Here is a 22009-nt window from a genome sequence, read left to right as displayed (position 1 = left end):
TGGTGGTTTCACCTTGCCTCCACGTAGCCAAGCCTGGCGTATCACATCGCATTCGCGGTGAAAAAGGGGAGGCGAGGGAGGTTGGCCGCCTTTCGCCTTTTCTGATGCTGGTCTTCTTTGGTTGCTCCCCGCCGCTTCGTTATCTGTTACATCCGATTCTGATGTGACTTCTGGTGAGACTGTTCCCAGAGTCTGTTTGCGTATTACCTCCTTTCTGGGTGCATCATATTTCCTTGCGAAGGTTAGCACTCTCCCCTGCAGGTAGTCGCTCTCGTCTCTGGCATATTTCTCTTGTTTTCTAGTTTTGATTTTTTCTTCGTACTTAGTTAATCTACTCTTCATCTGTTCCCTCAATGCCGCTATTGTGTCCGCATCTCCTTCTTTCTGGATTTCGTCCTCTGCTAGTGTTATCTCCGCTAGAGCTTTTTGTCGATCGCTCCAAGCGTACTTGACCAGTATGTGCAGTGTACCTTCACAGTAGTTAGCAGTGTGTTCCGCCCAATCGGTTAGTAGTTGAGGGTCAGGGTTCTCATATGACGGGATGGTGTAAACCCTTAATCCTCTGGGAACCCGCTTGTCGTCAATATAGCTTTTTAGGCTTGTTGCTTCCCACCATTTGCGCACCTCGCGCTCATATAGTCTTTCTAACTTCGTGAGGAGTTCATCCAGTTTAGTTCTTGCCTTTGATACCGGCGGATGCGTGCTACTATTTGCGGTTACATTATCTTGCTTCTTAAACATCCCCTTTGCTGCATCTCTACGCGCGTCTTCACAGTACATATCCTGTGATAACTTTAGTTTCTTCTGACACTGTGCTCCAGGCAGGCATCTACCCAACCCTTGTCTACTGACACTCTGCCGCTTATGCTCCGCTGCTGTAAAAATTCAAATGCGCTCACCTCGATACTTTCATGGCGGTCGCCAGTAGGTATATATAGTTAGGATTTTTTCTCTATGGGATTTTTGAAAATTCTATGTCTAATAACTTTGGCGTTTGTGGACGGAATTGGCTGAAATTTTCAGGAAAATGGCACATTTTGTTTCTGAGCAGCCCTTGAAAATTTGGGGGGGGTTCGTCAAGGGGGGGCCGAGAAAAAAGGGGGGTCCCAAAACGTGTTTTTAACATTGAGTTTTCCATAGGGCGGTTGGCCTCACTTTTAGCCCGAACGGCTGAATGGATTTGCACGAAACTTGGCAAAATTGTAGGGACTGGTAGCCCGATGTGCCTTTTGTAGGTCTCAATATATGTGCTACAGTGGATTTTGAGAAATTAACGTTTAAAAAAAGATATATATCTGTAACAGCGGACTGGGCAGCGCTCCAGGACGCGTACTTTTCGCGCAACGGAGCTTTGTGAAGCGAAGCTGATTGGTTCTCCGGCGTCTGTCAACATTCCAAACAGTCCGTAGCGGCCGCCATCTTGTCTGTCGGTAGGATCGAGAGACAAGAGGAGGCCAAAGCGAAGGGGCAAATGACCATAAGGGGGAATAGTAGATCCTCGCTGACCCCCTACGTTTGATGTGGAGGTTTTAAAAGGGCCCCGCGGGGCAAAAAAAAAAATAATAATAATAATCGAACGGCTGAATGGATTTGCACGAAACTTGGCAAAATATTAGGGACTGGTAGCCCGATGTGCCTTTGCTAGGTCTCAATATATGTGCTCCAGTGGATTTTGAGAAATTAACGTTCAAAAAAAGATATATATCTGTAACAGCGCTCCGCTTCGCGTACTTTTCGCGTTACGGAGCTTTGCGAAGCTGATTGGTTCTCCGGCGTCTGTCAACATTCCAAACAGTCCGTAGCGGCCGCCATCTTGTCTCTCGGTAGGATTGAGAAGGGGCAAATGACCATAAGGGGGCATAGTAGATCCTTCCTGACCTCTTAGGTTTGATGTACCATTTTGCCAAGTTTGGTGTAATTCCGTTCAGCCATTCAGGCTGTAGACGTATGTAAATGTCCTATGGAAAATTGCATGGGGAAAACACATTTGAAAGTGTTGAAATTTAGAACCAATTAAAATGTTACTTTGGTTTTGTATTTGTGTGTGATGAAAGTTAATTGGTTATGTATATATGTCAAATGAGAGGAAACCACAGCCATTTTGTGATACTACTGTCTGAGGTACATTTGTGAGGAATTTTTGGTGGTGAATTTCTGGTGTTTGATTTACACAGTACTAACACTTCTCCTACTTTTAAAAAGGTGAGTTGTTAATTTGTAAGGGGAACTATGTTGTACACTTGAAGATAATTTGAAAAATGTTTTCTGTTATTTATTTGCAGTCCTTCTGTTATACTAAATACTTGATAAAGTTAGTTTTATATTATGTATTACTAAAAACGATAAATGAAAGTGATTATTTTTTTCTGCAATTTACAGCAAGCAATTTCAAAATAAAATGGCTCACAATGAAGAGACCGTGGCAATTTCTTTTGAATTGTCCACTACATTGATTGAAATTGAGAGCACCAATAATGAAATATTGTCACAAGGAGGACATGACTTGTATGATTCCATTAGATTGATTGAAATGGACAGCACCAAGAATGAAATATTGTCACAAGGAGATGACTTGAATGATTCCACTACATTGATTGAAATTGGGAGCACCAATAATGAAATATTGTCACAAGGAGGAGATGACTTGTATGATTCCATTAGATTGATTGAAATAGACAGCACCAATAATGAAATATTGTCACAAGGAGGAGATGACTTGAATGATTCCACTACATTGATTGAAATTGAGAGCACCAATAATGAAATATTGTCACGAGGAGATGACTTGAATGATTCCACTACATTGATTGAAATTGACAGCACCAATAATGAAATATTGTCACAAGGAGGAGATGACTTGAATGATTTTTTTGATCAATCTCCTGATGGCGAATTTATCGAGTGTTTAGAGACCATAGAGTTACAAGAATCATCATTGCAGACTTTTCATGAGGACATTGCTGATGAGGACATGTTACTAGTTCTTTCAAATTTAGAAAATTCTGAAGAATAAATTTATATTTAGAAATCAAAAATTGTTTGAGACATTATTCATTTTTATTTTTAATTTATGAGGTTGTAGCGAAGTGATTGTAGTATAAAATGAGACTTATAGTATAGAGTGCAACATTTTTATGTTACATGGTAAGTTTACTCATATTTACTTCCCTTCTGCCACTATATTATCTCCAATGTGTATTTGACATCTCTTCTTCATCTCCGGCCTCCTTTCTCTCACTGTGTTTCTCCGATGCATCTTATCGCTGCTATTTTGTGTAATTACAGAAGAGAGTAAAATAAAATAGTTCGGAACGTGAAAAGGGGGCAAAGTAGAGTACTCCTCACCCCCTAGGCCTTTTTAGGCGGTCCCAAAAGGATCAGTTTCTGCTTTCCTGAGAGATTATGGTATGAGTTCCATATACCACAATAACTTGCATTACAACATGCAAGATATCTATCTCCTATTACCAACTTTTGGAGATATTCGCGCTAAGCGCGAATATCTCCAAAAAGTAACACCTGCCCTGAGCAGTTCTTAGCCATGTTATCCAATGGGAGGTGGATAACATGGCTAAGAGCATTAGCTCGGCAATGCATGAATATCGCTGAGTTTTTAGCGATATTCATGCATTGCGGCCGTTTATTATCGCATTTGCGATAAACCTTGATAATAGCAAGGTTTATCTTCGATAATTTCTGACGATGCTTAGCGGTAAAAAATTCGTTGGTAAGCATCGTTAGCGATAAATATCGCTTAACTTTGGTAATATGCCCCAACGTCTGTTAACGTTCGATTCGAAGGAAATGAGGAAGTGTTGAAAAACATTGTCTGCGCCATCTTGCCTTTTTTGAAATGCCACACTTTTGTCGTGCACGGCAGCCATTTTAGATGTCTTGACCAGACCCACTCTCTGCACGCTGTCGATTCGTAGCATGGCTCCTCACCCTCGCAAGCATCTTCCCCAGGCACTGGTCACCACCGCTCTCTGTCTTATGCATGGGCAATAAACCTCCCCCCATCTGCGCTGCTCTTCCCTGAGAATCACACTCTGTGCCCGCCCGACACCTCCCTTTCGCCCTATTCACTACTGCACCCTCTGACACTCCTCTTCCTCTGTGTCCGATTGTCCAGGCTATCAGCTAGTCCTGCAGATGTAGTTTATGGCCCCAGCTGTAAAGAATCACCCCTCTTCAAAGGAGTTATAGTAGATCAAGGCCCACACCCGATGAGATCTGTCACACCACACGTGTTCCTACTATCTGAAAACCATCCTGTATTGTGATTGGGGAGGGGACCGAGCCTGAAGCGGAAGATTCCAGGAATGACTCTTTGTACATCAAAGTTTTTACAATTATGTGTCACATAAAAAATATATAGCACTCCAACAAAGTAGTAGGAATATAAAACTTTAATAACATATAAATATATACAACAAAACAAAAACAGTAAAAACATTTAAACAACGAAGAGACCGTGGCAATTTCTTTTGAATTATCCAATAGATTTATTGAAATTGACAGCACCAATAATGAAATATTCTTGTCAGTAGCGGTCTGTTGTGCGAATAGTTCCAAGGCAGCAGAACGCGCTGAAATCTAGATGGCACGAAGGTGATGTCTAGTAAGTTGCCGCCCAGCAAATAACGGCGTGGGGCGCCGCGGGGGTGAGTGAGTCCAGTAGGCACCACAGCTATTCTTACCGGCATTGCAGAATTACTGCTGGGGACAATGCCTGTGCTGTAGCAGGGTCACAGCAGAAACAAAAAGGATTCTGTTGAAGATGTTGTTGGTTTTCAATTTGAAAACAGTTCTGGTGTCAACTGCTATGCTAATGTAGTGGTTAATGTTTTGTTTTCTCTAGAAAATGTAAAAGAGGGGGAGGCAGTCCAAAGTTCCGTTAAAAGGGCAAAGGAAAGGATCGGTGGTTTGAACTATCAGTCAAAAAGGGGAGGGGGTGCAACAATTTTTCCTACCGGGTCACACTGTGCTTTCACCGGAAGTGAGGTCTGCAGGATTCTAGTAATTCAAAGTGAGGCTGGCGCCAGCATGGGAGCGCCGACGTCCCGCGGATACAGTTTCGTCACTCCACGGGCGATCATGGCAGTCATTCCCCATCGGGGGTCGGAGACTCCCGCGGCTCCTCTAGAATCTTCAAGGTCGTGGAGGACTACGGTGGTGGAGTCAACCAGTGACCGGGCCATTTCTTTATGCTGGGCCCGCTCTTGCCAGGTCGACCACCATTTTGAGAGTTCGGTAGCTACTGGCGATCGCGGGGTCAAATGAGCGGACGGGCTCCACCCTGCCAGGCGAGACGTTGCAGCATGGCCACAGTGGAAGAACCCTTTTCCGGGCGCCTGGAGCGCTGAGGGTGCAGCTGGGAAGCCTCCACCTGGGGAGGCGGGAGAGGCCTGTTCGCACCGTCTCTCCCTCCCAGTGCACCCCACGGCGTCTCGCTTGAGATTTGTTATGGCCGGACCAGGCGATGAGGACGAGGGGGGTGGGGGGGGGTCGGAGGCATGTGCAAGACATCCCCCCCCAGTGTTGTCGCAGCCATTATTCATGAAAGAAGAAGTGTCCCGTCCGTCTTCGGGCCGGGCTTCCGGTAGATGTCGGCCGGACGCCCCTGGCTCTGGCCCCATGAACGGGTTTCTTGGTTTATCGGCTGCAGCCGGATCCCGTCGGCCTCGGCCCCCCGACCGTTGGTGGCCGGACCGGAAGAGCATGTGGCGGGACTACCTGAAACTGTCAAGGGCCACCGCGGCCGGACTGGGAGAGAGAGGGGAGGGTCAAGGAGACATTCCCCCCCCCTGCAACTGTTCAGCGTTGTAAAGGCAATCCCCTGGCCGGGTCCCGCTGGCCTCGGCCTCTCCTCCGGCTACACCCTACGTTAGGATCTCCTGGCCGAGGCGTGGCAGCAGGACCTGCCTTATATGGGCTGCTCCCGGCTGGGCGTAGCCGGAACCCTGCCCCACCTTGGAAGTTTCCAGAGTGGGGGCGGATGTTCTACTGACTTGCATTTTCCCTAGTCTATCGATTTTTTTGCCGTGGCAGGCGGTGGGACAGTGAGGGGTGATTTGGTTTCTCTTACTGTTTTTCTGGTCTCTCACCACTGGCATATTTTAACGTTTTCTTGTTTCTAGGACATTAATAGGTTTTATCATTACGTTATGTTATCGTTTCTTTGTTCGTTGTTTAATAAAAGTTCATGTTCATCAGTGGCCTACTGATTTTCGTTTTCCTATTCTTTTCTTTCCAGGTTGTTTCATGCTAAAGTTTCTGTTAACAGGATACAGTGATCACTTCGTTATTATTGCATATGTCCTTTTCACTAGGGGTGCTCTCTGGTCGGGCCAGATGACGTATCTCTAGTAAATGGTCCGGGTGAAACAGGTGCATCAATCAGTGGGGAGTAGATAGGCATGACAGATTACAACGGGGGAGAATGGTCCGCATTACGTACCCTTTCACTACTTGCAAAGATTTTCCTACGTTTATTTGCAAACAGGGAATACCTCCAAAAAGAACTAATTCCCAAACAGTCAATGTTCGGACAATCAATCAATCAATGAGGAATGAAATAGGTACGACGTGTTAAAGGCTTGCGTTACCTACCCTTCACTATCTGCAAAGGGAGAGAGAATATTCCTATTCTTCCTCGTTTGCAGGCAGAGAAGATCCTTAAGAGAACCAACTTCGAACAATTCAATGCTCGATTCAAACAATCAACAAGGGGTACTGTGAACACAAATGAACGCCGCTTATGTACATACGCATTGCTATTTTCAACAGGTTGTTCCTAATGTTTCTATTTTAGCGAGGTCAAAAAGAGATCCCATTAGTGGCCTACTGATTTTGCTCGATTCCTTTTGTTTTTTTACACGATTTTTCGCTATCTGCAAAGACTAAACAGAGTATTGCGACTCTGTGCTTGTTTGTAAATAGAGAATGAACCAAAGAGAACAATCAATCAAATGGAGAGAGAAGCAGGCACGACGGATTACAAAGGGGGCAAAGGGCTGCGTTAACTACCCTTCACTATCTGCAAAGAGAGAGTACTCCTAATAGAAATGAGGGGTGGGGGGCAGCATTCAAAGCAGATCAGTGTGCATAAACACGAAAATGTTTTTACTTACCACGTACTTGACATTCGACAGCTTATGATATTTGCTATTAAAAAACCATTGAAATTCACTGAAAAAACCATAGGTTATAGACCATATATAGTTAGGAATTAGCATTTACAAAACCTTGAAAATTCACTGAAAAAAACATAGGTTATAGACCATATATAGTTAGGAATTAGCATTTACAAAACCTTGAAAATTCACTGAAAAAACCATAGGTTATAGACCATATATAGTTAGGAATTAGCATTTAAAAAACCTTATTTTACTCACACAAAACCATTGAAATTCCATATATAGTTAGTTGCACTAACTATATATCACGCACCCGCAATCCACTGCTGATGATGTCACATATTACATCATTCATGACATGGTCAGTGACATCACTGATGACATCTCAAATGACATCACTGATGACATCACTGATGACATCTCAAATGACATCACTGATGACATCACTGATAACAACATCCAGTGATTTTTTGTTTCTGTAAAGTTTAAATATGTCTTACATATTGAAGAATGAGTGGATGTATAAGTGTCTGGACGAAGGATTTAGTAGGTGCATGACTGACTGTATGAGTGAGTGATTAAATGTGTCTCACTGAGTGCACGGGTTAGTGACTAAACTGTCTTAATTTGTGCATCATTATGTTTGTTGTTCTGTAAACTGCTGCATGTGTTGATCAGTAGCTATATGAGTAAGTATATGGGTTATTGATTGGTTGCTCAAGTATTTGTATGGGAGACTGAGTGTGTGTGTGGGTGCCTGGGAGGTGTATGACTCTGTGCATAGATGTGTGAGCAGTTGATTCACTAGATGTATGGGTTCAAAAGTGCATGTGGAAACAGCTGTATGGGTGGTTGACTGTGTGCATGAGTGCATTGGTGAGTGAATGGATATCTCAGTGCTACATGTCAAAGTAAGTACATATGTAAAACACAGTACATGTGAGAGTTGGCATATATAAATAACTGTGCATGAGAGCCACTGAATGTGTGAGTAGCTGTATGGATCATTGTGAACTTGTATCAGGGATTGTATAAGAGAGTAAATATGTGTTAGTATATGCTTGAATAAGTAAGGTGTGTATAACTGTATAGTTGAGGAAATGGAGGTGAGATTGTTTCTTTGCATGACTGACTAGGTGTGTGAGTAACTCCATGGATGAGTGACAGTGTGTGAGTTTCTGTATACACTGAGTGTATCTAAGGTTATATTAGAGTCTGAAGAGGTTTATCGTATTAGCACAAGAATGATGTCAAATGAGATGTCATCAGTGATGTCATCAGTGATGTCATTTGAGATGTCATCAGTGATGTCATCAGTGATGTCACTGACCATGTCATGAATGATGTAATATGTGACATCATCAGCAGTGGATTGCGGGTGCGTGATATATAGTTAGTGCAACTAACTATATATGGAATTTCAATGGTTTTGTGTGAGTAAAATAAGGTTTTTTAAATGCTAATTCCTAACTATATATGGTCTATAACCTATGGTTTTTTCAGTGAATTTTCAAGGTTTTGTAAATGCTAATTCCTAACTATATATGGTCTATAACCTATGGTTTTTTCAGTGAATATATATATATATTCTTCACCAAAATGCCCTCAGCACTGGGGAGGCACTCGACAGTTGCCTGCCCTCCGGCTCTTTTACTCCAGACTGCCAAAACGTTTCACTGCTCAAATGAAAACTCGAAGCTCGCATTGCTCATTTCCGGTTTCTTTTATTAAGACAAGCCCCCCAGTGAGCGTAGCTAAGTGCAGGATCGACTGTTGTTTTTTGGGACTTGAAGTCCTTAATGTGAGCACAAAATTCTTTTAGTAAGTTCGAGTGTTCATTTAAATTTGTGCTTGTATTCCAACCTTTAGTAGGTAGTGTCACGTTAGGCAATCTAATTTACATGAGGAGCACTGTGCCATACTGTCCCAAACAGTGTAGGACAACGGCCTCACCCAGCTGGAGATTAGGTTTCTCTTCCCTGCAGGTGATGGTTCCTCCCCCACGACCGGGCCGCCGTGCGTAATTTTCTTCACCAAAATGCCCTCAGCATTGGGTAGGCACTCGATAGTGCCCTGCCCTCTGCTCTTTTACTCCAGACTGCCAAAACGTTTCACTTGAAGTAATATTGCCGACGCGTTTCGATGTGTGAACATCTTCTTCTTGGGCTGCTCAAATGAAAACTCAAAGCTCGCATTGCTCATTTCCGGTTTCTTTTATTAAGACAAGCCCCCCAGTGAGCGTAGCTAACTCCAGGATCGACTGTTGGTTTGTGGGACTTGAAGTCCTTGATGCGAGCACAATATTCTTTTAGTAAGTTTGAGTGTTCATTTCAATTTGTGCTTGTATTCTAACCTTAAGTAGGTAGTGTCACGTTAGGCAATCTAATTTACACGAGGAGCATTGTGCCATCCTGTCCCAAACAGTGTAGGACAACGGCCTCACCCAGCTGGAGATAACGTTTCTCTTCCCTGCAGGTGATGGTTCCTCCCCCACGGCCGGGCCGCCGTGCGTAATGTTCTTCACCAAAATGCCCTCAGCATTGGGGAGGCACTCGACAGTGCCCTGCCCTCTGGCTCTTTTACTCCAGACTGCCAAAACGTTTCACTTGAAGTAATATTGCCGACGCGTTTCGATGTGTGAACATCTTCTTCTTGGGCTGCTCAAATGAAAACTCGAAGCTCGCATTGCTCATTTCCGGTTTCTTTTATTAAGACAAGCCCCCCAGTGAGCGTAGCTAAGTGCAGGATCGACTGTTGGTTTGTGGGACTTGAAGTCCTTGATGAGAGCACAATATACTTTTAGTAAGTTCGAGTGTTCATTTCAATTTGTGCTTGTATTCTAACCTTTAGTAGGTAGTGTCACGTTAGGCAATCTAATTTAACTGAGGAGCACTGTGCCATCCTGTCCCAAACAGTGTAGGACAACGGCCTCACCCAGCTGGAGATAATGTTTCTCTTCCCTGCAGGTGATGGTTCCTCCCCCGCGGCCGGGCCGCCGTGCGTAATGTTCTTCACCAAAATGCCCTCAGTATTGGGGAGGCACCCGACAGTGCCCTGCCCTCCGGCTCTTTTACTCCAGACTGCCAAAACGTTTCACTTGAAGTAATATTGCCGACGCGTTTCGATGTGTGAACATCTTCCTCTTGGGCTGCTCAAATGAGAACTCGAAGCTCGCATTGCTCATTTCCGGTTTCTTTTATTAAGACAAGCCCCCCAGTGAGCGTAGCTAAGTGCAGTATCGACTGTTGGTTTGTGGGACTTGAAGTCCTCAATGCGAGCACAATATTCTTTTAGTAAGTTCGAGTGTTCATTTCAATTTGTGCTTGTATTCTAACCTTTAGTAGGTAGTGTCACGTTAGGCAATCTAATTTACATGAGGAGCACTGTGCCATCCTGTCCCAAACAGTGTAGGACAACGGCCTCACCCGGCTGGAGATAAGGTTTCTCTTCCCTGCAGGTGAAATTCCTCTCCCACGGCCGTGCCGCAGTGCCTAATGTTCCTCACCAAAATGCCCTCAGCATTGGGGAGGCACTCGACAGTGCCCTGCCCTCCGCCTCTTTTACTCCAGACTGCCAAAACGTTTCACTTGAAGTAATATTGCCGACGCGTTTCGATGTGTGAACATCTTCTTCTTGGGCTGCTCAAATGAAAACTCAAAGCTCGCATTGCTCATTTCCGGTTTCTTTTATTAAGACAAGCCCCCCAGTGAGCGTAGCTAAGTCCAGGATCGACTGTTGGTTTGTGGGACTTGAAGTCCTTGATGCGAGCACAATATTCTTTTAGTAAGTTCGAGTGTTCATTTCAATTTGTGCTTGTATTCTAACCTTTAGTAGGTAGTGTCACGTTAGGCAACCTAATTTACATGAGGAGCACTGTGCCATCCTGTCCCAAATAGTGTAGGACAACGGCCTCACCCAGCTGGAGATAACGTTTCTCTTCCCAGCAGGTGACGGTTTCTCCCCCACGGCCGGGCCGCCTTGCGTAATATTCTTCGCCAAAATGCCCTCAGCATTGGGGAGGCACTCGACAGCCTGTCCTCTGGCTCTTTTACTCCAGACTGCCAAAACGTTTCACTTGAAGTAATATTGCCGACGCGTTTCGATGTGTGAACATCTTCTTCTTGGGCTGCTCAAATGAATACTCGAAGCTCGCATTGCTCATTTCCGGTTTCTTTTATTAAGACAAGCCCCCCAGTGAGCATAGCTAAGTGCAGGATCGACTGTTGGTGTGTGGAACTTGAAGTCCTTGATGCGAGCACAATATTCTTTTAGTAAGTTCGAGTGTTCATTACTAAAAGAATATTGTGCTTCGAGCTTCGAGTTTTCATTTGAGCAGCCCAAGAAGATGTTCGCACATCGAAACGCGTCGGCAATATTACTTCAAGTGAAACGTTTTGCCAGTCTGGAGTAAAAGAGCCGGAGGGCAGGGCACTGTCGAGTGCCTCCCCAATGCTGAGGGCATTTTGGGGAAGAATAAATATATATATATATATATATATATATATATATATACTATCGTGTAAACTTAACTTACCTGTGATCAAATTGACTAATACTTAATATTCTAATTTGTAGAAAACAAAGACATTACTCATAGAAGCCTAGAAGCCCCTCCACCTCGGTGTCTAGGAGGTTGAGCAGTTCTTGCTCCAGGGTGATGATTTCGGCCTAGTGGTGAGTCGGCTGCAGTTGGGTGTAAAGCACACCAGTGTTGTGGTGCTTACAGCACCGCACTCTCAGCCAAAGCACCTGACGCTCCTGCAGGGCTTAGCCTCTGCCTGGTGTGAACATGCAGTGGAGGTGGAGCTGCACCCAGAATACGAGTGCTGCGGACACATCCGTCTCGCCAAAGATAGGGAGTCCACGTGGCACACACTATTGCAGCGGACACTGCCTGCTTCTGCCATAGCGGGGACTGAGATGGGAAGGGAATCGGGATAGGTCAGGCAAATAAAGTAGGGAAAACCGACAAAAATAAAGTAAAACACACATAGAAATGTAAAATAAACACACATGAAAAGTCAGAAAGTAATAAAAATAAAGTAAAGAAAAGGTGGGATTGGTAATGGGGTCAACAATAGGATTGAATTGGATAAGGCCTAAGACGAAGAGCAGAAAAAACCCAGTGGAAACTAGGCAGGAGCAGGCTGGATTAAAAAAAAGGCTGTGTGCTCATGCGCTCCCTGTGTTGCCATTCATGCTAATTTTTCATTACTATACGTGCTACCAGTGTTAAAATAGGGGGGCTTGCAGCACTATGTGCATTGTCCACCAGTTGGTAGAGCTCCGCAGAATCTTGCAGGGTTTTTACGTGTGTGTGAATGAAATTCTGCAGGTTCTGCCCAGGCCTAACTTCTGCAAAACCTGTTTTTGAAAGGTTGTACACTGACTGTTTAGGTCAATTTTTGTTGTTTTAAACAAATGTCCTAAAGCAGGGGAAGGAGAACTTTGACATCTTTGCACACTGATGGAATATAGTAAAATAAAATCCAAACTCCCTAAAAACATACACAAATACTATACTACCTAACACTAAGTTAACATACAATTGATAAGAGAACACATAAAATATATACATATATTATCACATAAGTAGCGCTCCCGGTTTTCCGTTTAAACTGATTTTTACATATAAATACAGACAGAAAACAAGTTTTCTTTTATCTGTATTTATATATAAAAACGGGAAAATACAAGTACATTTTGTCATTGGCCTCAATGGATTCACATCCCCAACCATCTGCTGTCTCCCCCTCCTTCGAGGTGTCAGCCCTGGCTGACACAGCTCCGGGGCACACACACAGCCGCACCGAGTACTTCACAGGTCTTTGAAAGACCATTTACTTGTTAATGTGGCTTTGTTGTTCTTTCACACCTTAGCCCCTGCCTCTTCACTCTGCTGATTGCACTGCAGGCCGCTCGGCTATCTGTGGGCACCCCAGCTGGGCCTGATTCGAGGCCGCATTTACTCCTCTACATGAACACAAAAGGATTGTTTCTCTCGGCTGCACCTCCGTTTGTTCTTGCAGAGTGTGCCACATGGATTGTGCGTGTTTGCACTTTGCATAGCGCTTAATACAGTAGTGTTCTTCTAAGCACTGTAATAATAGGTTATTTTAACTCAGTCCAGGATCACTCTATTCACGTCTGTAGGAGGGGGGGGAGCCACACTGACCTGCAGGTCACACCAGAGGTCAGCAGAGGGCGCTGCACCTTGAAGATAACATTTGAAGCGCCAGCATCTTTGTAAATCCAGCAAAAAGTTTGTACTGGATCCCTCTGGACAATGTCAGCATTATTTCAGGGTCTGGGGGTGTCTCCCCAGCAGGTTTATGTTTTAAACTAGCATGTCCACCACTGAATACCAGTTTTTTTTGTCTGACTAGAGATCGCATTAGCAGTAAGCCATGTCTCGTGATGGCAAAGAAGTATACACAGAGGGGCTCTTCCTGTTTGCTTCAGCTATTAACGTATTTTGTGTTTTTGAATTGGTGAGGCAGATTCAAAAAGTAGATTTTGTATACGATTGCTCCACAGAGCTGCCCTCAAGCAAACGCAGCCCCTGGCGTTGGTTCATATTTACAACTGTACCAACTATGGCAGTGACAAAATCTCTTGTCCTTGCTCCAATCGATATGGATAACCAAAGCAGCTGCTGTGTGGCAGCTGTTGCGCCTCTGGTCACTGCCGTTGTCCCTACAGTGGTCGCAGCTTTGGCATCTTCTGTATTTCCTGCTCTTGTGATAGAAACATCTTATTTGCAATGTTCTTCTTCTTATTTACCACAAGGTGTGTCCCTGTCTTCTGGTTTTGGGGGCGGGTGGCTATGGTTGCGACGTGGCCTGTCATTGGCGGGTCAGGTGAAGGGTCATGAAGGCCACAAGATATTTCCTCACCAGACTCCCACCAGGAATGAGGGGGAGTAAGAGAAGTTTTCGAGATAGGATTTTTAAAAAATGAGAAACAAACAAGGAGCTTTATTGTGAGTGGGCTGAAAAAGGAGACAAGAGGCAAGTCGGTTTAAACACCACAATGAATGGATCCAAAAGAAGAAGAAACACTTTTGCTGCAAATGTCTTTGTCTGACATTTTTCTACTCCAAAATGCAGCCTCTGGAGGAGAGAAAAAAAGGTTTTAAAATACAAACAATAAATACATAACTGAATAAAGCAAGACAGAGTAGTCGCAAAGTGGCCAGATTGGTTTCATTTACACCAAAACACATTAGCACCACCTTACAGATTTTGCCAGTGAGGCGCTACTTTATTTTTTTCATGTTGTTAGATTTTCAAGCAAAAACACTCATTGATTTCTGAAAATGATGATGGTAAAAGCTTTAAGTTGTATTCCCTATGAGTGTTTGCTTTTTTCCAGTATGTTGTTACTTTTTTCAGGCAGCATATTACTGTAGTCTAGTGCATAATTTTTATTGAATTGCTTCCTGGTGTTTAAAGCGGGGCACAATTGGGTTGCAGCTGAAGGCAGTGTGAGTTTCTCTCAGTGGGGCAGTATGGTGTTCAGTGGGAGAGAGGATGTGGCACTCTGCCAATGACAGAAACTGCAGGGCTCTGAGACAAATGGCTTGTGATAGCACTTTTAAGCATATTTGGAACATTCTGCAAATGGCAAAGTTTTCAGATGAAGGTATAGTGTTGACCAATAACAACCAAGCGCATGTGTGCATTCTCAATTAAAATAAAAATGTGGAAAAAATACTAGCTGTAGCGTCATCTTTTGCTTGTGGCAAAAATAAATGAGGATAAATACAGAAAAAATGCCCAAAAAATAAATATGGATAAATACAGACGGAAATGGCAAAAAAAAAAATACCATAAAACCGGGAGCCCTAATTATAACCAATCCCTATAATCCTACCAAAATGTATAAAACAGAAACACAATGCACATTGAATCATAAAATAATCCTAAACAACATCTACAATATTCAGAATGGCAAATATATTTTCAATGTATTTTAAAAGACTATTCATCATGTTGTTCAATGAAATATACATACTTTACAACTGTGAAAATACAAAAGATGTAATCAAAATGTAAAAAAAAAATCCCAATGCCAGGAGGAATATACTCTGCCATGAATGCCTTTCACAATCTTGCTAGCCTCTCCCAGACTATAATAAACATATTCTAAATAGACCATGCCCATCTGCACTCCAAGAAAGTCAGGTCCTCTCTGAATGAAACCCATCCTGTGTTGCTTGTGTTTGGGTTCTGGGAGGACCTGGGCTGCTAATTGGGGCTGGACTGTTCCGATTGGAACAGGGTCAAGACGGATTTGCACATAGCAGGTTCTAAGCTAAGGTGGCATAGTGGGAAAAAGAACCATGGGTTGGAATGTTACCAAAGCAATTGTTGGTGGTTAGACTTATTGCAGGCATTCCTCCCATCTCCTTTTGTGTATGAAAATTCTGGGAATCAAAAAATGGAGATCCAATACTCAACTCAACACAGCCATCCCCAGCACTAATTTCCTCTAGGGAAACGGCTATACACCATCGCTTCCGTCTTATACAACTAAAAGTACTCCATAGGTCCTACATCTCGGGAGTACTCCTGGCCAGGATAGGCAGCCGAAGTGATGCTCTATGCCTCAGGAGATGCGACCATGATAGTACCTTCTATCATATCCTATGGGAATGTCCCCACATACACCCTCTATGGGATAAGACTACAAAGAAAATGACCAACACATTAGGTAAACACATCCAGTTAGCGCCGCGAATGGGGATCTTAAATATATGGGACCCTACTGATTGGACGGAGGTGGAACAACAATGGGTAGCACTAGGATACCTATTGGTGAAAAGAATCACAGCAATACACTGGATATCCAATCAACTGCCGCTAATAATAGGGCGGGTAGCTGAGATGGACAGGTGTAGGGTCACGGAGAAGGAGGTTTACAAACACAGACGCTGCCCTAAAAAGTGGGATAAAAAATGGGGAGGTTGGAATGCCTACAGAGGGGAAATCTGTACCTCTCCTACAGCAGATATGACAATGCGGTGGACTGAACGTGGTGACCCTTTACATCCTTCATCACCGTAGTAACAACATACAAAATGATGTACTGTATAACATTTTATTCCCAAAGTGATAATGTAATGTTGATTCTGTGCTTGATGTTTAATACAAATATTTTTTTTTAAACCAAAACACAGCCATCCCCAAGACCTCAGGGGACAACTCCATATTTGGTGATAAGGAGGCCTGATCTGGTCTGGTACCAAAGAATTCGAAATCAGGCAACGTATACCAGCTCCAAATCCAAAATGAGCATAAACAGAAGGCAGAATGGTCAATACCTAACTTACCAGCTCCTAGCCCACCAGGGAGGCTCTTTGTAAGTCAGCCACCAACAGCTAATCCACAAACCTTGGACTGAATTGAGAGCATAAAAATATGCCTGAATGTTCATGACTCAAACGACACAATCCATACTACCAGAATCACAACAGGTACACAGAGTGGATAAAGGTTAATCCCCAATCTTCATATGTAGCATGAGGCAAAAAGTATATAAAAACTACCAGAGCTAACCCCAGGACTGCCACCTCAAACCGAAAGAGGCACTGTTTGGCACCCGGCTTCAGGGGTCTGCGCCAAGTTTTCCTCCGCCACTCTTGCACAGGTGATTATGGGCAGTGCCTCTGGTGGCTGCTCAAATGTTGCTGCACCTTCTATGCCCAGGCCATGGCCTCTACTGACAGTAGGATTGAGGAGTTGTGTATCTCAGAACTGCCCTCCCCCGACCCCGCCCCCAAGCTTTTAGGGGTGGTGTGCCTTTATGGGCATTGGGACCATGCGGAGACAGCCTGCAGTGAAGCCCAACCACAAGTATTACCTGACCGATACCCCAAATATTCCATTCACTGGAATGTCTACTACACCCTGCACAGCAGAAAGGGTGGCAAACCTTCACAAGTGAAACTTCTACAATAGAAGATGTTCCAAAAACCCCAGGGAGAGTGATGAAACTTAGGAAGAAGCAGAGGGAAACTTGCGAGAGCCTGCCCGACCCATTACCAGGCACAGTGATCCGGAAACACAACAGAGAAACCCAAGAAGAAACAGGAGACACCACACCCTAGCACAGCAATGAAAGAAAAGAAAAGAAAAGAAAAGAAAAGAAAAGAAAAGAAAAGAAAAGAAAAGAAAAGAAAAGAAAAGAAAAGAAAAGAAAAGAAAAGAAATGTTAAGTAGTGAGACCTAGCCCGGACAAGCACACAAACAGAACGATCTGGGTGTCTCCGCCCCTTTTATCGACCTTGTGAGAGGACGGGCCTAAGAGAAGGGTTGTCAAAGGAGTGGAAGGAGGCCTGTTTCCAAGTTTTTGCGAGGTTTTGTGGTGTCTGGGTGGAGGTGGGCAAATCTCAATTAATAAGTGTTGGGACTAGGGAGTGTTGAGGGTAATGTCTATTTCCATTGAGTACTAAACAGAAGAATATAATCACTCGTTATAGCAAAGGATTAGAAATGTGAATCTGCTGAATTTGCAACATATATAGACGGACACACATGATAAGCCCCGAGGCTTAAATAAGAAATAGGCCTCCGTTCTGGAGTGCAACTATCAATAATATCTCAAATAATTGTTATGCCTCTTTGACTTGTTAGTGATGCTAGTCCATCCGAAACAAGACATTTCAAGACTTTTTTTTTAAGTTAATTAGTGTTTATTCATTTAAAAAAAAAAGAATTAGGACAAATGAAATGAAATGTTCATAAATAAACCCAATAAATGTAACGGAATTATTTGGTTTAACATGTAGCGGACAAGCAATAATATGTGTCTACTTTATATACCGAAAAAATACAATATATTTCAAATATTATGGCTGTACATAAAGTCCTAGATTTAGATAGACGGACGGACGGACAGACAGACAGATAAGGACGGGCGAGGATATTTCAATTATCAAATGTAGCACTAGGTAGGAGCAATTGAAACAAAGAGCAGTGTTAATATCAGAAATATTTATTTAAGCCATACCTGTATCTGACTGTACCTTCCTGCTATATCAACAATAACCCCAACACATAAAACTATTTACCGGCTACTGCGGTGTAATCCGCATACGTTGAAATGCAATGAGATGTGATGTGCAGAGTAAAGGCCAGAAGTGTCAACCATATAACAATATGATGCACTGCGTGCTGTTCTATCTGCAACTATACCATGTCCGGTCTTATATGCTTTGGAGTGGTGGGTAAGTGGTAGTGTCACATAGACACATTCTCCTTCACTACTTACAACATGCTAACGCAGAAGCAATTTCCATCTGAAGAACCTTTTGATGTGCCGCTTATTTTTCATAGTTCCACTGGTAATCGAGACGTATTCTCTTCGGCATGCTTTCGCTCTCATGTTTTCAATGTTCACTCTTCTTCTAGGATTAGCAACCTTTTTCGTAGCTTTGGGCAAGATGTATCAAGATACACTTTTGCGATTCTCAAATAGCGATTTTTAAGGAATCGCTATTTGAGAATTGCAAAATGGTATGTATGTAGAAATTCGCAATTTTTTAGCGATTTCTTAAAATTCCTTAATTGCGATTAGCAAATTGCTAATCGCAATTAAGGAATAATTTCCCATTCATTTCTATGGGCCAGGAAGCCCATATGAATGAGAAATTATTCTCAATTTGCGATTCGCAATTTGCAAATCGCAAATTGAGAATAATTTCAAGGGTGCAAGGGTGTCCAAAGGACACCCTGTTGCACCCCTGAAATAAGCATGGGTGCACATGTGGTGCACATACATGCCCTAAGGGCATGTATGTGCATCACATGGCACTTTGAAAAATGCCAAAATTGGCATTTTTCAAGAAATTCGCAAATTACCACCAACTTCAAGTTGGTGGTAATTTGCAATTCCATAGGGACAATTAGCAATTTTTTTTGCATCATACATTGCATTTAAGGAATTGCAAATTTTGCGATCCCTTACATGCAATCGCAAAATAAGGAATCGCAAATTTGCGATTCCTTATTTCGCACTAATATTTGCTACATACATACCATTTTGCTCAAATGAGTTCGCAAACGCCGAAATTCTGCGCATTACGGCGTTTGCGAACCCATTTGAGCTTCATACATCTAGCCCTTTATGTCTTAACTTTTCATCTATTTATTGCCTCCCTTAATTTAAGACATTTTTGCTTTTAATTGTTGCACAACGCAAATGCAATAAGAGCATGGTTTCTGCTGTTTAAAGCTTGTATTCATGAACATTAATATTTCCATCTACTCTATAATTAGGGAATCGCAGGGATCTACTGAACGTGGATGGCCCAAGATCTAGTAGCATACCATGAAGAGAACCAAGAATCTGAGGGACATATTTACTAGAAACTGGCAGAGCGCAGTGTTATGCTGAAATTGGTAGCGCCGCTCTGTCAGTTTCAAAACGCAGGGATGCAGCATATTTACAAGAATGCAGTGCACCCCTGTGTTTCCCCCAGCGCTGTTGCTAAAAAAGCTGCCTAGCACCAGCGCAGGCACCCTTGCGCCATGTTGCAAGGGTGCTTGAGATGCAGGGGTGATTGCTTGTGTGCAGTAAGGAACACCTTCCTGCACATTAACAACCTTTACAGGTGATGTGCTGTTTCCATGTGTGCTGTGTGCTGCAGAATGCAGCACACATGGAAAGATCAAAAGACGAGGAGAAATGAAACATTTCTCCTCGTATCACCTTTTTAAGACGAGGTATACCATGTCAATATTTTTGACGCTGCCCCATACTTTGAAGATATGGGTCAGCTTCAAAAAGCAATGAGTGTTGCAGTGGAACGCCCACTGCAACACCCATTGCATGCCCCTTCCACACTAAGGGGACCATTATGATGGCGGGCGGATCTCCACCGCCCGACCGGCAGTGGCAATCCACTCGCCATAACTACTTTTACCCGCCCGCCATTTGCCCCCGCCATATTACCATGGCGGGGGTACTGCGGCAGATGGAAAGTCCGTCCACCACATTTCCGCCGGCCGGCAATCATCGCGATTGCAGGCTGGGCGGAACTCGGGCAATATATGGTGGTGGTGTCTGGTAGACACCGCAATCCATATTAGGATGCCTAGCGGTGAAGGCCTTTCCATGACGGCGATGACGCCATGGAAAGGCATGCGGGAATTGCTTTGGGGGCCCGTTACAGACCCAGGGTGGTGGGGGGCTGCACTTGGGGGGTACCGATGGTACCCCCCTACATTGCCATACACAGGGTGGCAGGCACTGCGCTGTGCCTGTCGCGTTGTGCATGGCAATGCACAACATGCCTATTTAACATTGCGGCGGGCAAACATTGCAGTTGGTGCTGCTTACAGCACTGCCCTCCGCAATGTTCAAGTCCAGAATGCGCCTGCCAGTGTGGCGGGCGCACCTCTGACGGTCGTTTCCGTTTTCCATTACGGTGACGGACGGACAAAGTCCGCCTGCCATCATAATGGAGCCCTAAGTGCTGGATGAATAAGGGCATTATTTACACAGCCTTGTAAATAATGGGAAGGACTTAATGCCACCAGAACGTCAGAAAAAGTGACATTCTGGTGGCACTAACTACTTGTAAATATGCCCCGGGTCCTATTTATAGGTTAGAGGTAACTGGAAATCTGCCAAAATCTTTAGATTCCTCATCCTTCAATCCATCCTTCTCCATGCCTCACTTCGGGCTGTGCTGACCCTCTGTTCTCAATGTCACGACGTAAGCTGGCTCTGCGGTCAAAATCCCTTTGCTAGTGGTATGCTCGCCATGGGAAAGCCTACCAGACATCACTGGGAGACCCAATGTTTTTTTTCCTCCTCACTACTTCCACGCCTTGCATCACAGTCACAGGAGAAGGGCAGAGTGCGCATAACTGGTTTGGGCGGTCCGAGAGGGCTGACCAAGTAGTCTTTGTGCACTCAGGAGTGGGCTAACCACTCCTCCCGTGCCCTGCTCGAAAAGCAGAGCAGCCCCCCCACCTGCCCACCCACAATGCGCAAAGCAAACATAAAATGGTAATAACAAAAAGTTATTACCATTTTATGTGTTGGCTTTCTCGCACTACAAGAAAGCAGTGGGGGGACGCTCATCCGCCCTAGTGAAGGAGCCGCCCCTGTTGCAGTCGGAGGGTGACTGACTTGCACAGAATCACAGGATGTTGAGCAGAGGTTAAGAATTAAAATCTGATTCCCAATGTTGGCAGCTCTAGCCCTCAGGCAACACCTCCTCTCAGAATTTACTTTGTGTTTCTGGATTGGACTTCCAATTTAGAGTTACACTGATGTGTGCTTTGTTCATGTTGGAGATGATATAGATGAAAAAAGAGGCGCAACCTGTTCATGGGACTGCTCACAAATAAAAGTAAGCACAGACAAATCAAAAACACTTCTATATGCAGCAAACGCAAAATGCACTCAGCGTAAATGTTCCTGTTAATGTCTTCATACCAAATACAAAAAGTGTGGGGGAGTCGAGTGGGGTGTTGGGTGTGGGTTGTGGTGTGTGTGTATGTATGTGTCTATGCGCAGTCCTATGCAAATGCAAACAGACAAATGCAATTGAGGTAATGTTGCATTTCTGACTCTTCCCAATCTACATCATGCCAGCTATTCACAACCTGCCTTTGACTTCAAAATGTACAAACACACAAATTGAACTGTGCACTCCTACATTTTGTTTTTGTGAACCATGTGCGTTTTGGAAACACTCAAGGTATGCTTTCAAACCTAAATGAGCCCATTTGCAATAATTAGGATTTATCTTTGAAAATCCCTGCCCTTTTGTGTTCTGCTCTTCTACCCTAACCACTTTGCAGCCAAGCCTTTTTCCTGCCCTCTGCCACGTCCTTTTTGGACTATTCGGGGTA

Source organism: Lissotriton helveticus, chromosome 7 (genome assembly GCF_964261635.1).
Source record: "Lissotriton helveticus chromosome 7, aLisHel1.1, whole genome shotgun sequence".
Lineage (NCBI taxonomy): Eukaryota > Metazoa > Chordata > Amphibia > Caudata > Salamandridae > Lissotriton > Lissotriton helveticus.
The sequence above is the reverse complement of the archived record's forward strand: the minus strand, read 5'-3'. Positions refer to the sequence as shown.